General features: G+C 43.7%; 1 long non-coding RNA gene and 1 other non-coding gene across 2 annotated transcripts; one reads left to right on the forward strand and one right to left on the reverse strand.

The window, feature by feature from the left end:
* The first annotated feature begins 538 nt into the window (after positions 1-538).
* Positions 539-1,513, forward strand: LOC133501766 (uncharacterized). The gene is made up of 2 exons (XR_009795270.1): positions 539-1,021; positions 1,133-1,513. It is a non-coding gene; the product is annotated as an uncharacterized LOC133501766 (long non-coding RNA).
* A 4,081-nt stretch (positions 1,514-5,594) lies between these two features.
* On the reverse strand, positions 5,595-5,667 carry trnai-gau (transfer RNA isoleucine (anticodon GAU)). Its single transcript has one exon. It is a non-coding gene; the product is annotated as a tRNA-Ile (tRNA).
* Between the last annotated feature and the right edge of the window lie 11,741 nt (positions 5,668-17,408).

The raw sequence follows: 17,408 nt of genomic DNA on the forward strand, positions 1-17,408 counted from the left end.
AAGGCTGGCAACCAGTTTAGGGTGTACCCTGCCTCCTCCTCGATGACAGCTGGGTTAAGCTCCTGCACTCCAGCGACCCTTGTGAGGATAAGCGGCTCAGAAAATGGATGGAGGATTTTAATTTTGTCTATATGTGTCAACGTGACAAAGAAGACATCTGATTAGTACATCTGCCTCACACGACTGAGGACCGTGGTTCAAATCCTGGCCCCGCCTGTGTAGAATTTGCAAGTTCTTCTTGTGCCTCCCTGGGTTTTCTCTGGTATTTCTGTTTCCTCCCACATCCCCAGAACAAGAAGGGTAGGTTGACTTAAGACTCTAAATTCCCCGTAGATGTGAGTGTCAGTTGCTGTTTGTTTGTATAGACCCTGTGATTGGCTGGTGACCATTTGATGTTGTAGCCCACCTCACAGCCAAAGATAGTTGGGATAGACTTTCATGAGCATGGCCTGGCCACTACTGTGAGGGGCGTGGCCAGACCACTGCTCTGGGCAGTGCCACCTCTGACAGCGGTCACAGCTGTGTTGCATTTGGGACTCTAATTGACTAGGTACTTAGGTGGTAAATGTGACATCAGCATTTGCCAGTTTGTTGTGTTGTGTTACTGTGTGTGGACACTGCTTTATAGTGCGTGGGTACGCAAGCGTTTTGTAGTGCTTCCCATAGTTACAGCATGTCTGAGCCATCAAAGCCTCATCTTATTTTTCTCAAGTTTTGTTTCATAGTGATCAGTCCTCGTTTCATGCTTTTGGACCTCGCCTCTAGTCTATCGTTTGTGTGCCTTCTCAGACTGCTACACTGTGTATGACGTTGACTTGGAATTAAACCACTCTTAATATCATGTCCTTGTTTTGGAGTCCCGCATTTGGGTCCAACCCCCGTGCCGCTGGTGCTTGACAGAATGAACTGGCCAGAACAGGACCCATCAGGGAAGACGCGGCGTCGCCAACCATGCAGTCGGGCACACCACTTGCCTGCCTCCCAGCGCTCCCAGCCAGAGGAGCAAGCCTCTCCTATACAGGTGGGTTCTATCCTCTCTTACCTTGCCATCTGCACCACCCATGTTGCCCTGATTATGTTCCGACTATGACCTTCTCTCTCCACCACGTTTTGTTGGACTTGGATTTTTCAGATAATGAGGAAGATCTGAATTTATACGACCGGCTGCCTGATTCCGACTCGGACAATGACTTTGAATTGTACCACATTGTTACATTAACAAAGTCTTCATGTATCTTATTCTGTTGTTCTGTTGGGAAATGTTCTGCTTGCTGTAGCAGTGTCTTTTCCATTCCAATTGTAGCTTGTTTGTTGCTTTTTATCTTTCAGAATGTTCTCCACATGGAGATATTCCTCCTATGTGTCAGTAATCAGACCAATGTAATGTTTGTTAACCCAGCTGTAATTTGTGTCTTTTAAACCTGCATGGAGAGCATGTCAACTGCTTTTGAAATGGCCTATTCTCCATCTTCCTGCAGGCCACTCTATATCTTGAATACAGTTATCATTCTCACTCTGTATTCCTCAAAAGGCTCATTATCTTTTGTTTTTCTCCTTCTATTTTAGTGTAATTTGCTCTATGTGTAAAATGCTGGGTTGCTCTCTGAATTTTCAAATTTTCCATATCTTCTACAAATTGATTTATGTCGGCTTTGTGTGAAGTGTTATCTTCCACAGCCTTTTTTAACATCACCCATAGTCCAAGTCCGCTACACTAAATAGTCAGGTTGGCGCCATTTTGTGTGTCGGAGTTGATTATTTGGATCCTTGGTTACAAGTCACCTTGACTTGGTGATAAGTTGGCCATTTGTGCAGCAGTCTGTATGGGAGATAGTAGTCCTCCCAGTCTTTACGACCCTTTCAAGTCAGTTCTGTCTCATCAAGTCATTCTGTGTGGTGGTGTAAGTCAGGGTAGAGGGGTGTGCTTGGTTTTCTCTATTCATTATCTTGTTGTTTCCTTTTTCTGCCTCCTTCCTCTCTTGTAAGCACCATTAGGTATCATCATACCTATCTTAGGTCTTTTTAGTAAGGTCACCTTTATTTCTACAATCTGTCATTTTTCAACTGAAATATTTTTAGCGGAATTTTGTTATATATTTATGTAAATATTTTAGCTTATCTGGGCTTTGTGATTCAACAAATTTCTAATCCTTGCAAGTTAAGTTGTCCCTTTTCTTTTTTTTTTTTTTACTAATATTTTTCCCCATTTTGCGAATTTGGAGCCAACACACTACACCTGTCGTGTACTACGGTTGGCATTTTTATATTAGACAGGGTGACTGTTAAATACTCTTGTTTGGTATTCCTCAGGCTTCAACCAAGAAGGGCGGAGGAATCTTACCTTTGCATCCAAACAAGTTGTCACTTCCAATCCTGTCTCTCAAACACTCGTTTACACAATTACACACTGTTTGTACTGCAGTTTTATTAGATGTTATTTTATACAGACTATTTTATTTTCCACGGATTTTAAGTACGTACACAAGTGAACCTATACAGATGAGTCCACCCTCGTTACGGTCAACAGAATTTAAGTGCACATGAGTCCGTCCTCGTTTGCCTTTTAATGTACAGACGAGTCCCCCCTCGTTACGCAGAAATTAACGGTGCCTGATACAGACGAGTCCGCCCTCGTTACACGGAATTTCAACTGTAACGTATACAGATAAGTCTGCCCTCGCTACGCGGAATTTAACTGTACTTCCTATACGTTACGCTCGTGTAGATTGCGACGCACCTTCGCGCAGATTTCCGGTCGACAAACACTCCTCGTAAGAAAATTGTTCTTACCAAGACGTCTTCTTCTCAGTTGGATTTCCGTCAACTCTCAGATCCCAGTTAGAGAGTTCGAGGACCAGTCCCTTAACGGGTCTGTGTTGCCGTGGCCACGGTCTTCCTGGAGGTCGATTCTGAAGCTGGGATCCTCGGGTATCTCGGCTCGAAGGACCAAGAAAATGTTAGGTTTATAACCTAACTTGCTGGAATAGTTGCACAAATAACGGACAAGAAGTCGTCTTTGTTCTGATCGGGAGGACGTGAGAGACAGGCCAGTTACAGTCTCCAAACACGTTCTGAACCAGCCTCTCACGTATTCTTTTTTTATTAGAAAACACAAGGTCAAAAGGAGGGGTGAGCAGATGAAATGAACAAAGGTACAGTTTTGGTGATGACGTGGCACATTGTACGATGATGATTTAGCATATTCTTTGGTTATGATCGAGTTGTCCTTGGCCACTTGTAGGAAGATACTGTTGCATCTGTGTGTAGGAGCTTGTCCTGTCAACAAGACTCTTCGAAGCAAGGATGATACTTTGGCTATGTTGCAAGTCCATAATAAATATATTAACGATAACTCTAACAGGAAGTATTGCTTTCTCCCACATTATCGACTCATAAATAACTTCATCATGAGAGATATTTTTTGTCATTCTCAGTTACAATTGCGGGTGACTATGTGTGATTCTCTCTGGAAGTGGTTTCTGGTTTGGTGGTGTATCACTGGAAACAATGTGTGCTATCGTTAAATATGACACAAAACGCTAAAGCAGAGGTCTGTGTTTTTGTTGAGATTAAAAAGTGACGAGGACAAAATCATGGAGCTAAATGTTTAGGTTTAGATTTGACATTAAACTGCTCAATATGATGAGCAGATTCTTAATGGGGAAAAAAAACCTTGCTGCCTTACAGGATCTATATAATGTTGCTTTTTGCTTATATTTTCATATTATTTGAGAAAACATGATACCCTGTGTCTTGGTATATCATACATGCATCTGTGAACTAAAGGGTGTGAACCTCCATACTGTATCTGACCAGTGCAAACCAGATATATTTGAATGTAGTATTCACTTCCTGAATGCAAATTTGCAAAATCCAACCCTGTATACAGCTTCATAAAAACACCCCAGATCTGCTTTAATGGCATTCAAGATGATTTCCATGAGTCACTTCCTGTTAGGATGAGCACATCAACCATGATATCATTCTCTTTGGATCTGTGAAGGCGCCAGCTGTCACCCTCATTACAAATACAGTGGAACGTCGGAGTTCAAATGTCTCGGTGGTTGTACAAATCAGTTTTCGACCAAAATATCTGCGTAAAAAATGTCTTGGTTTTTGACCCAATTTTTAATGTACAAACACTCGGGTAAAGCTACACCCATGTCGACTCAAGCCGAGCGACGTCGAACACAGATGAGGCAGTGCCGAGATTAGCCCACTTTCAAGTCAAGCACTCACTCATACACAAGCCAATGCATGCTCATAGTGTGAGCATCAACATTCTCGAGTGCTTCTCAAGAACGTTTATTGTTAATTTCCCAGTATTTTCTTTGCCATGGGCCCAAAGAAAGACAGTAGTCTGGCCTTGGGACCGGCCGACAGATTGCACTGTCTTGCCCCCCCCCCACCCTTAGGGCTGAATTAATTTTTGCACTGAACACTGTTTTAATTGTATTTATATTTATTAATGTCTTTATTGTTTTCTCTTTTAAATGTTTTAGTTGTTTTTGTTTGTTTTTAAATGCTTTATATTATGTAAACAACAATGAGTTACCTTGGGGATGAAATGCGCGACACAAATAATTTTGCTGAGCTTTGCTTTAACGAAGGTGTGCTCAATGCGTCGATCGCGGTCAACTGGTCGATTGCGAGGCAGTCTTGGTCGATTGCAGGACAGTCTGCCAAAAAAAAAAAGAAAAACGAAAAAAAAAAAAAGCGTCAGCCAATGTTCCCTCTAAGCTCTGCGCGTGCGCAATTGTACACCGCTGATGCAGTCTCTTCGCAGATATTGCGTTGCGTGCAAAAAAAAAAATCCTATGCAAATTGAAAGTATAACATATACCTATTCAGTTTGTGGCATTTTGCAATGTGATTCAATGAGTGAGGGACGACTGGATGTTACATCCAATGGCACAATCCACATACGTACTGTAATAAATGAAAAGAAGCCACTCGTTTCTTTTAGGCAGCACACGGAATGTTCTCCAACAACGACTGCTGCTCCATCACACTCTCTTTTTCCTAGTTTACCTTACATCCCCCCCCCCCCCCATTCTTAAAGATTTACACTCATACAGTGAAGAAAATAAGTATTTGAACTCCCTGCTGCTATATTGCAAGTTCTTCCACTTAGAAATCATCGAGGGGGGCTGAAATTTTCATGTCCACTGGTTCATGTCCACTGTGAGAGAGATCATTTAAAAAGTAAAAACCAGAAATTACAATGTATGATTTTTTTTTTTAACAATTTGTGTGATACAGCTGCAAATTTGAACACCTGAGAAACCCAATGCTAATATTTGGTACAGTAGCCTTTGTTTGCAATTACAGAGGTCAAATGTTTCCTGTAGTTGTTCACCAGGTTTGCACACAATGCAGGACGGATTTTGGCCTACTCCTCCACACAGATCTTCTCTAGATCAAACAGGTTTCTGAGCTGTCGCTGAGAAACACCGAGTTTCTTTGATGTAAGTAAGTAAGTTTCTTTCGGCTTGTCCCTTTCGGGGTCGCCACAGCGTGTCATCTACGTACATATGTTTGGCACAATTTTTACGCCGGATGCCCTTCCTGACGCAACCCTTCTCAGGGAGTGGAGGCCCCAGTGGGATACGAACCCACAACCCCTGGTTTATCAGACCAGTGCTCTAACCACTGAGCTACAGGGCCTCACCGAGTTTCTTTGATGAAAGCCGTAAAATCGTCCAATTTCCTTTTTAAAGTTGATGTACGTGCGTTTTTCCGACACAACAAATTCCTTCTCTATCTTTCGAGCGCAATCGTTGTAGGGAGGTGATCAGACGCTAGCAAAGTCTTGATTAACCACGAGCAGCTGGCTAAGAGGTTGGAGCTAGCGAGAATAATGTTGCTGATCTTGTGTAGATTTGACTGCTGAGTGAGCTTTATTTTTTGGACGGCAGCAAGGAGGATGTCGTTCTGCAACATATAGTCCGCTATTTCCGGGCCTTGGACGCTAGACCATTGCAGTTGGACTGCAGGATGCGGAAGGTGGACGGAACTCGTCGAGGCTTGGTTTGGCGGTTTGCGTCCAGTGGTGGACGAGTGGCACAACATAGTGCTACATAGTGGTCAGTCCAGTCCGGAGTTGAACGTATATTCGAGCACCGAGTGAGGTGGAACAAGCCGTTGCACTTACAGACGTCATGTTTCGATGGATCGGTTTTGAGCAGATGCACCAGGAACACTGGATGGGCCGGGGTTGGCGTCAATGTTGGTATGGATTAGTAGGATGGGGAGCAGCACGGCCGGTGTGGGCCACTCCGGAGGCCAAAAAAAACGAATGACCATTCGTACTTGGGGGTTCGAGACTTTGGGCGACTCCAGGGGTGGAGAGGCATGGTGCAGGCATATAGATCCATCTCTCATGAGTACCAGCAGTATATTATGATCTACCGTATCAAAAGCCGCAATGAGATCCAACAAGACCAAAATTGACACCTTTCCTGAGTCAGTATTCAACCTTATATCATTTACCACTTTGATAATAGCAGATTCTGTACTGTGATTAGTTTGGAAACCTGATTGAAATTTGTCAAAAAGTCAATTTAAATTCAAGAAACTGCTGAGTTGATTAAAAATAACTTTCTCGAGAATCTTGGCTAGGAACGGGAGATTTGAGATGGGTCTCTAGCTTGCTAACATGTAATCGTCCAGTGCTCTGCTTTTTAGAAGAGGCTTAACAGCAGCTACTTTAAAGTGCCGCTGACATCCCTACAAACATTGTAAAATAGATATTATGAAAATTACATATATTATTAACAATGTCAATACAAAAAAAATCATTCATGCGCAAAGTTGCGGAAGTCTCACTCGACATCCAAGTGATTGCCTGCTATATTATTTACAGGTGTCACACTGGGACAGTTACCACTGAGAAGACACTTTGCCATCTGCTAGGGGAGACGAATAACAGATTTTCTGATTTTTTTCCAACGCCGCTTCTGACATGTAAGCTCTTTTTGAAGAAGAGAATACTCACAATCAAGTAAAGTGACTGGGGCAATATTACTCTTTTTTTTTTTTTTTTTTTAGCCATATTTAGATGATGTGCAGATCACTTCTAAATACCCACAGATTCCCCAACAGTATGTATGAGAGTATGTAGTGTACTCAGAAGGACCCATGCCGGGCGAAACACTGGTAGTCGGTGCAGGAGTGGGGGGATGGAGAACTGCTTAGTCCTCCCGCATGCGCCAAACCAACTCCCCACCCGATCCACCTCCATGGCGGTGATGAACAACGCCACCGGCGAGCGATGACAACGAACGCCTCGGCCGCGAGCGACGACAACGAAAGCCGCGGTCGTGCACATCAACACATTTAACACCCCTGATTTACGTACTCTATTAAGTTATTATAATGTGAATCTTTTATTACATCTGAGAGGATTACGTTGTCCCCCCCAACTATTATTATTATTTTTTTAATAGCTCTATACACACCTACCTGTCATTTGGAACCCACGAAGCTCTCATCCTTTACACCTTTGCAATCCATTTTTCACGACGAACCAAAAGTTTTGGAAACGTGTGAAAAGTGAACCCACCCTCCCGAGTGTTCAAACAATATCCAGCAATACAACAAGATGGCATTTTGGCTAACACACAGGAAAAAAAACAGCTACTTTTGCACCAGTAAAACAGGTATAAACACACGAAACTGCTTGTGTGGGCTTCTATAAAAAACGTCACTTCCTGCTTCTTCTCTAAAACAAATGTCTCGAGAGGATTTTCATGGCGGGAGGTATAAAAATCCATATATGACAACATCATGACATGTGGTAAAAAAAAAAAAAAAAACGGATAGGTCCATTCCGGCTGGCTTTTTTTTTTTTTTTATTAAAAACATACTAAAAATGATCCCATACGTGCATAGCTTGGGAAACTCGCCAGGCTGAAGTGAGCAATTGATTATTTGCTACAAATCAGCTAGCATTGACTTCACAATAGTTTTGAAAAAGTCAGATGGGATTGAGTCGAGACAGCTCGTTGATGGTTTCAAGTGCTGAACAGTTTTCTCTACAGTTTTTTGGTCAGCTGTATCAAATTCTGACAAGTTAATAGTTTTCCCTGGGTGGCTTCAGACGTAAAATCATTTTGTCTTTTTGCTGATTTGTGCTGACATTTGACCGGATAGATGTTATTTTTTCACAAAAAAAACGGGCAAACTCATTGCATTTACGCATTTATGCATTTGCATTGCATTTTGCTGTTACGAAATCTGGATCTACAGTATCTGATTTGGGGCGGTTGTTAGCTTGTCTACCACAGCAAACAGAGCACAAGTATTGTTGAAGTTCTTATTGATTATTTCAGAAAAGTGTTGCTGTCTAGCGCTGACTAATTCTTGGTTAAAATTACAAAGACACTATGTGTAGAGGTCATAGTCAATTTGGAATTTAGTTTTTCTACAGTCGTATTCTGCTTTCCTACACTGATTTAGATCTCTTGACCATCATTGTGCTCCACGTTGTTCTAGGTTGCCTCATGATGGTCTTAGTTTTAACAGGAGCGATAGCATTCATGCATTTTTTTTTATTTTCGAGGTGAAATGGTCCAAAAGTTCATCAACCATTTTAGCCGTCACAGTCTGTGGCACAGCCAGAGTCTCCATAAACTAAGTGACAATACTCTCATTTATGTACCTTTTCCTTATAGAGATAGAGGTTGTCTCAACTTTTACAAGAATCTGTAATTAAAAAAATACACAAAAATGGTCAGAAATAGCCATATCCTTAATGCCATTCGACAGAATTTCAACATCCTTAGAGATGACCAGATCTAAGATCTGACCTTGAGTGTGAGTTGGACTCTTAATATGTTGAGAGTGGTCAAATGTGTCTAGTATTGAAGAAAGTTATTTGGATGTTTTTTCCATGTTATTGTCATCATGGATGTGAAAGTCCCCTGTTATGACAAAATAGTTGTACGCAGTTCAAATAACTGACAGCAGTTCTGAAAATTCCTCCATAAATTTTCCATTGTATCTTGGAGGTTTATAAATTATGAAAACCATAACCTTTGGGTCACCCTTAACAGATATTCTAAAGAGCAAAATCACTCAGTATAATTTCTTTACATTGAAATAATGATTTGAAGATAACAGCAACACGATCACCTTTTTTCCGTTTGACACTTGTTCATAAAAATTAAATTGAAAAGTAATATCATCATCTCCATCATCATTTTCTCATCAAAACATAACATATACTGCGTACAGTACATTCACATTGCCCTTTCTCATAAAGGAGGTGCAGTTTTACTTCCTCTTGTTACATAGTCTACCAATGTGAAGTTGTTTGCTATTGAGAGGAGCAAATATCCACTGACCAGTTTGAGGCCGCCAGGATGCTTAAATCATTTTGCAAACAGAGCATACATGAGATCACTTTGGTACAAGCTTACTTTTGAATGTAACAAATTACTGCAATTTCCTAAAATCCATTTGTTTGTCTGTTGATTAATGACAAACGTACCTATTATCCCCCCAAAAAAGTAAAGGCTGAAATGCTGCATTAATGCAAAACAGTTTAGCATAATGTAAAAAAAAAAATACTAAACGTTTTTTTAAAGGGTGAAAAAAGTACAAATTTAAAAAGTACAAACAAAAGTTAAAAATAGTGTTGAACTATGTGTTCTGATATAATGTTATGAAAGGGATTTTAAATGTAAACTCACTTGCTGCTCCCAAGGAATCATTTTGCGAAAAAAAAAGTTACCTATGCAGCCAAGATAATTGCATGTGCAAAATGTGAATTTTTCGATTAGATCCTTTTATGAATTTTTGCTGGATCCAAGCAGGCTAGCATCTGTGGCTGGCTTTCCCGCTTAATTATTTGAAAGTCCCCATTTAGAGTAGCATAAAAGGAACCCATTAAACTGGAAAGCCTAATTACACTTCTTGGAAATTAATTAATTTGGCATCTTGCTTCAAAGATGTTTTTTTCCAAAGCAAGGTTTTAAGTCCTTCCAATCTTAATAACTAAGAAAATAATCCACATTTGATACAAACATATTTACAAAAATAAAATGAGAAAATAATAATGGTGGACCACTGGACCTTGACATTAATGTGAATTTTCTGTCAACTGATTCCTGGAGAACCCTGGGAAAGGTTGTAGTTGTGGTTTACCACAAGTGTTGTCATTGCAAGTACCAGTAACATTACAGAAGAGAATACTGTGTACTTTGGACACAAACGTACCTATGGAAGTATCTCATTTCATTCCTTAAATCGATGTACAGGGCAATGATAGTGTAGTGGTTCAGATAAATGTTAGGATATTTTATAAGTTAGTGTCATGCTCCTGGCTTCCAGCCCGGGCTGGGCGTGGCCAGCCAATCAGAAGACACACACCTGCGCCTCATGAACTCTAATGACACCCAATATATAAATAGGACCCTGGGGACGAATGGTCCTTCACCAGATCGTCGTTACTCATGCCCCGTTCCTGCATTCACATATCTCTGATCGTGAACCCGTGTGTTCCGACCTTAGCCTGTTCTCCGACCGACCCCGTAAGCCTGACTCCTTTGACACTCCTGCCTTCTTTGATCCATCTCCCGTGTACCGACTCCTGCCTGCCCGCAGACCTGCACTCTACGCCCAACCTCCTGACTACCACTGCAGCAACTGACTGTCTGCCTGATCCCCGACCTTGGAACAATAAACGTTTGTCTCCTCCGCGTCTCCCGAGTCCTGCATTTGGGTCCTCCCTCCGTATCAATGGGTCGTGACAGAACGATCTGGCCAAAACAGGACCCAGCAGGAAAGACCCGGTGTCGCGGCTGCCAGAGGACCAAGCCTGTCCAATCCAGGTAGACTCAATGATGTCCTCCGCTTCCGTGTCACACGCTCCGCCTGCGAGCTATGAATACGTCCCGACCACGACCCGTCCAGCACTTCATATTCTTTTGGACTTTTGATTTTTCGGACTATGAGGAGGACCTTGATTTATATGACCGGCTGCCTGACTACGACTCAGATTATTTCAAATATGAATCTCTTTGCCCGATCTTTAATCCCAGTCAGTTTGTTTCACCTCCCCACGTTTCCAGCTCCCGAGTGCCTTTGCCCGGTCGGTCCAAGTCATCCAATCCATTTGTGGGAACCCGCTTGGCCATCTACCCGGGTCCTCCGCTTGGCGGCCAGACGAGACCCTCAGGCCGGGCGCTCCCTTGTGCCTCCCACTGCACGGCAACAAAGACGCCATCCTCGTCTATCCACTCCTCACCGGCAACGGTTAAATCAGCAGACCCGCAGCTGGTGGCAAAGGTTCCAGCCCAGAGAGAGGAGGGGCCAATAAATCACGAGGCCTTCTATCGTGAAATGCGGGCGGAAATAGAGCGGCAGAGCGCCGAACTGGCGGTCCTCACGGCCAGGGTCCGGCAAGGATTAGAGAACCAGCCGAGCTACGCGGACGTTGCGGTTGCGACAGACTCGCTGCTGACTCAGGTTCACGCTGCAGTGGCTACAGATCCGCTACCGACCAAGGTCCACGTCGCTGTGGCAACGGACTGCCAGACAAGTCACGCGCACATCGCAGTAGCAAATGACCCGCTTCCAAGCAAGGCTCATGTCACTGTTGCAACGGATGCGCTCCCGAGACACGGCCACATCGCGGGTTCAACGGACTCATTGCTGACTTATGCTCACGCGATGGACCTGCTACCGAGCAAGGTTCATGTCGCTGTGTCAACGGAACCACCGCCGCGCCATTCCCACGTCGCGATGGCAACAGCTCCACTGCAAGTGCATGTTGCGGTCACCACTGATCCGCCACCTCGCCACGCCCACGTCGCTGTTTTGGCTGTTTCACTGCAGGCTCACGCTGCGGTGAACACTGATCCGCTGCCGAGCCGAGCTCACGTGGCAGTGGAGACAGATCCGGCGCCACCACACAATTCCGTCAAGGAGGTGGCAATGGCTCCGCAGTGGCCTCACGTTGCTGTCCAGGAGGTGGTGATGGTGCCGCCGCCGCCTCACTTTCCCGTCCAGGAGGTGGTGATGGCGCCGCCCCTGCCTCACGTTCCCGTCCAGGAGGTGGTGAAGGCGCCGCCCCTGCCTCACGTTCCCGTCCAGGAGGTGGTGAAGGCGCCGCTGCCGCCTCATGCTCCTGTCCAGGAGGTGGCGACGCTTCCCCAGCCGCCCCACGTTCCTGTCCAGCAGACGGCGGCGAGGGTTCCCCAGCCGCCTCACGGTCCTGTCCATCAGACGGCAGTGAGGGTTCCCAGCCGCCTCACGTTCCTGTCCAGCAGACGGCGGCGAGGTTTCCCCAGCTGTCCTCCGCCTGTTCTCCGACCGACCCCGTAAGCCTGACTCCTTTGACACTCCTGCCTTCTTTGATTGATCTCCCGTGTACCGACTCCTGCCTGCCCGCGGACCTGCTCTCTACGCCTGACTTCCTGACTACTGCTGCTGGACCTGACTGTCTGCCTGATCCCCGAACTTGGAACAATAAACGTTTGTCCCAAATTACCTCTCCATCAACCCGAGTCCTGCATTTGGGTCCTCCCTCCATATCGATGGGTCATGACAGTTAGCTGATTTAGAGTTTGCATCACATGAACTTGATGTCTTTACACATGGATCATATGTGCGAAAGTAAGGAATGTGATAAGGAATTTATTACTAGGTTACTTATCATGATAAAAGTATATCATTACTACTATAGTTGCTGTTAGGATTGTTTTATCATGTGTTAGTTTCTGTTAGTCTTAGTCTGAATTGTTCTCTTTGTGAGCTGCCTGCCTGCTGACCTCAAGCTGATACTCCTGAACACTGGGAAGCGATGTCTCCATCTTGACCTCAGCATGTTTCCCTGCTGCCCTTGAGCAGATACTCCTCAACACTGGGAGGCGATAACGCCTTTCTACCGCAAGAGGATACTCCCATATGCCATAAACATGTCTTTAAACAATGCCCCGCTTTTTCTCTTGTGGCTTTATCAGAACACTCTTGCAGCCTTGAAGAAACATGTACCTTAGATGTTTATGTGTTGTAGGTGTAGCCTTCTGTGTCAGCATTTTCACTGTGTAACCATGTAACCCTTTGACCTGAGAATGCAATAAAAAGAGCAGACAGGGACTACCACTTTGGCAGTCTGAGGGAGCGCACTCAGTGTTTCTCCCTATCTGTCCCTCGCGAGAAAGACAATCTTGGTTTGAGTTCACTCTCTACAGTCCTCAGGCTTGTCTTAGCTGTTTTTCTAGGAACATCTCTGACATTTTAAAACTTGGTCCTTCAAGCCGGATGACAACGTTTTCTTTTCGGCGGATGATCGACGACTACTGAAATCGGTGCACCGTCCGAGTCTCCAGGAGACCCGGAAAGTCCTCCTTTCCACGAGGCCAGCCCTCGGACATCCTCTGCCGGGAGAACACAAACGTCATCCTACTAATTGCATGTGTCTCAACCAACATAGATGGTCACAGGTCAGTGTTTTTGTAACACTTGGAAAAATAGTACACTATCTGGTCGAAAGAATAGTATATTTCCTATTTTTCATGGGTCACTTTTTTGTACAACACTTCGAAAAAAAACATTTAGCTTCAGGACACAGAAATTTATCATTCTGTGAGAGTGAATATCCAAAGTTTGAGAAATGCAAAACTGACTGAGGGTCGTGAGTAAAAACATCCAGGTAATACCCGCTCCGAATTCGGAGTAGAAGCTTGGTATTCAACCCGAAGTCAGGCACTTTGAATTTTTCTCAAAACTGAAGAACCATATCATAGCCTCCCCGCCCTGAACCACAAGATGAAGGAGCACTTTGGTGTAAACACATCAGCCAGGTCTGAGTGGTGGGGAAAAAAAAAAAGTTTGGCAAAACTAAAAATTTGGTGTTCTCTGTCCTAGTTTCTATCGCTTTTTGCAGCTATTCTTGCATTGTGTGGATGTTGTTGTATTCCCTGCATAAAGGCATCACTTAACCAACTTATAACCACTGCTATTGCCCCGACAAATTCAAAATTGGCAGAAATATATCAACTATTGGCACAGAGTAATGACAGTGATATTGTTGACCACGATGATGACGTTATGACTTCTCTTCCAGACCTGTTCTCTGATCCAGAAGATTACAAGTAATTTGTGCTATATTTTCCTCCGAGTGTAAGTCGAAAGGGTGATCTATTAGATGATTTAAGGATTTGAGCAAATGTAGGATAAACAGGAGGATAATGTAGAAATAATTGTAAATAGTATTAAGTAACTGCTTCTGACTGCAATGAAGAAATGCCTTGCTCTGGTCCAATTTAGTTACTATTTCTGCCTGCAATGAAGAAACGCTTTGTTCTGCTCCAATTCAGTTCCTGTCTCTGCCTGCAATGAAGAATGCTTTGGTCTGCTCTAGAAAATGTGGTAGCAAATGTAGGATAAACACGGGGGAAATGTAGGAATAATTGTGATCATAATTATCATACATCTGCTTCCAATAAAGAAATGCTTTGCTCTGCTCTAGATAACGTGGCAGCCTCCCAGCAGGAGATAGCATGAACAAAAACATCTAATCATCAGAACTGTTGGAACTGCTGCCTGTTAAAGAAATGATGACCACACATGTATTGAGCAATCTTCCACACATGCACACGCACATGAACAAACATGTACACCTTGTTTCAAACTGTTTTGCTAGTCGTCTCCTTTTTGTAACATCCATGTAAAAATAAGGGGCCTCTCCTCTCTCCTCGCGAGACTTGAACTGGTGTCTTTGCTTCCTTTTTGTCCTGTTTAATGAATGTCTGATTGGTGAACCTGACAACGCTTATAAGAAATAAGACCGTCAGAAATGGCAGCAATGTCGACCAAAAATTCCAACTGTCCACTTTCTGATGTTGAAGTAAAGGAAAAATGTCGTTTAGCTGAAATTGATTACAAGGGAACAAAATTCACCAAAAAGTGGCAGAAAAAGTATGGATTTTCTGGAAATATAGACAACTGTGAATAATTGGACAAACTTCTCAGTAAATTATCTATTAAAGACGGGCAGAAGAGAAAAGACAAAACCCACCGTAAACAGCGGTTTTATTGTAAGGCCCTTCTTGATAGGGCCAGAGAAATTAAAAGTCATAAAACAGGAAAAAAAAAAAAGAAAATGGACAACGACTTGACAATAACCTCACAATCTGGCAATATGACGGCAGACATTTACGCCAAATCATGGAAAGATGTGCTAATGCGTTCAGAAAAAGCACTGATCCAAATGAAATTGTGAAATGCACCCAGAAACTAGAGGAGTCTGTAGATTATTTCTTTCACAGACTCTACACCATTTTCAAGGTGCACGGCAGATTACCAGAGGATCAAAGGAAATTATTTAATTCCCATTTAAAAGAATACTTTCTAAATCAAGTTCGATCAGAAATTTGTAATTACATGAAGGAGCATAATTTGAATTGGCTGACTTGTCCAATGGAGGAAATCCTAAATTATGCAAGAAATTTTGAACGGGTCGAGTAGAAAAAGAAAAAACCGGAGCGTCCTGTAGTAAACATTAACTTTATAGGAAAGCTTCGTGACACAAAAGGGAGTAACAAAAACTTCCATTTGACGTGTCCAAATTATCACCCAAAAAGCAAATGTGCTTTAGAGAAGTCAAATATCTTAACTGCGGCAAAGATGGGCATCGTGTTCGCTTTTGTAAAGCCAAGGCCAAGCCTAATTGACAGCGTGTTGACGATTCATCTGATGATGAATGAGTAGGCTGGGACTCCAGAGGGGGCGCGGACCGCAGATTGGTGACCCACCCTCTGAACTCCTCCGACAGCGACAATGATGAAATTGTTGAGGAAAACAACAGAGACAAACAGCCGCACCCACAATCACACCTCGGGGCAATTTAGATATTCCAATTAATGTTGCATGTTTTTGGAATGTGGGAGGAAATCGGAGTGCCTGGAGGAAACCCACGCAGGCAAAGGTGGGGCCAGAATTTGAACCCCAGTCCTCAGGACTGTGAGGCTAACACTCTAACCAGTCGATCCACCATGCCGCCCTCACATATGATTGTTGAGTTAAATGACAAACGGACTCAAATACTGTACTGTAGTTCCTAAATACAGTTGTAAGGTGCATGGATAACTGCAACTGCATGCAAACTCCACACAGAATGGTGTGGGATTGAACCAACAACCTCAGAACTGTGAGGCCAATGCTTTACCACCTTGCTCACACATTTTGACTGTCAATTAAAAAAAAAAAAAAGATGCAATCAAATTTTTGGGGATGTTTTTTCGGCGATTGACTGGCAACCAGCTCAACGTGTATCCCGCCTCCTACCTGGTCAAAGCTGGGATAGGCTCCAGCACACCGTGACCCTTGTGAGGATAAGCAACTAAGAAAATGGATGGATGGATGGATGGATGGATGATGATCACTTTTTCTTTTAACAACATTCAATACATGTTTGAGAACTGAGGACACTATAACTGTTGAAGCAATGTGTGTGGAATTATTTCCCATTCTTGGTTGATGTCAGCTTCAGCTCTTCAACAGTCCATAATGTGCCACGCATTTTCAATGGGAGATGGGCCTGGACTGCAGACATGCCAGTCTCGTACACATACTCTTTTACCACAAAGCCACACTGGTGTAAGATGTCCAGAATCTGGTTTGGCATTGTATTGCTGAAATAAGCAGTGCCTTCTATGAAAAAGACGTTGTTTGTTTTTTGTTTGTCAGCGCAGGCCATGTATGGTGCCAGTGCTCCACGGAACCCTGAATGAGAAATGAATGTGCCCAATGTGCGAAGTATGTACAGTGTGGGAATTCAAAGACTGTGCAGAGTGTGTGAAGTAAGAGGCTACACTCCTGCAATCCGGCTCGCCCCAGTTGCTCAGCAAACCACAGAAAAGACCAGGGAATAAGGCCTGGGCATCACCCCAATCCAAGTGACCCTGCCCCCAAATGACCCATAACCCTGACTCACGACCACAGCAGTGAGTCTTGAGGAGAGGGAAGAGGAGGCTACAGGGATGCAGCAGCACGACACTCAATCCCCCAGGTAGAGACTAGGATGATATCCCCAGAGTGGGGTCAAGGGGCCCCACCTGGGGACATAGAGTAGCCCCAGGATCTGTATCTAGGAGGGCAGCACGTACATGACCGGACCCAAGAGGTGGAGGTGGAACAGGCCCAGCCTCCCCAGAATTTAACGCCGCAAATCCAGAAGGATAGGGTTAAAGTGTATGCAAGTGTACAGAGGCCTAAAATGACAAGAATAAATTTGTTCACTTTACATTGGATTTACATATTATTTCTATATGATGTTCTTTCCCGGGTAAACAAACAGGTTTTGTGTTTCATCATTTCAATGACCAAGAGATTCAGACAATTTCATGCTCCCAACAATGGTGGTTGGGGACCACTGCATGAAGACATGGATAACAGAG

Source organism: Syngnathoides biaculeatus, chromosome 6 (assembly GCF_019802595.1).
Source record: "Syngnathoides biaculeatus isolate LvHL_M chromosome 6, ASM1980259v1, whole genome shotgun sequence".
In the NCBI taxonomy this organism is placed as follows: domain Eukaryota; kingdom Metazoa; phylum Chordata; class Actinopteri; order Syngnathiformes; family Syngnathidae; genus Syngnathoides; species Syngnathoides biaculeatus.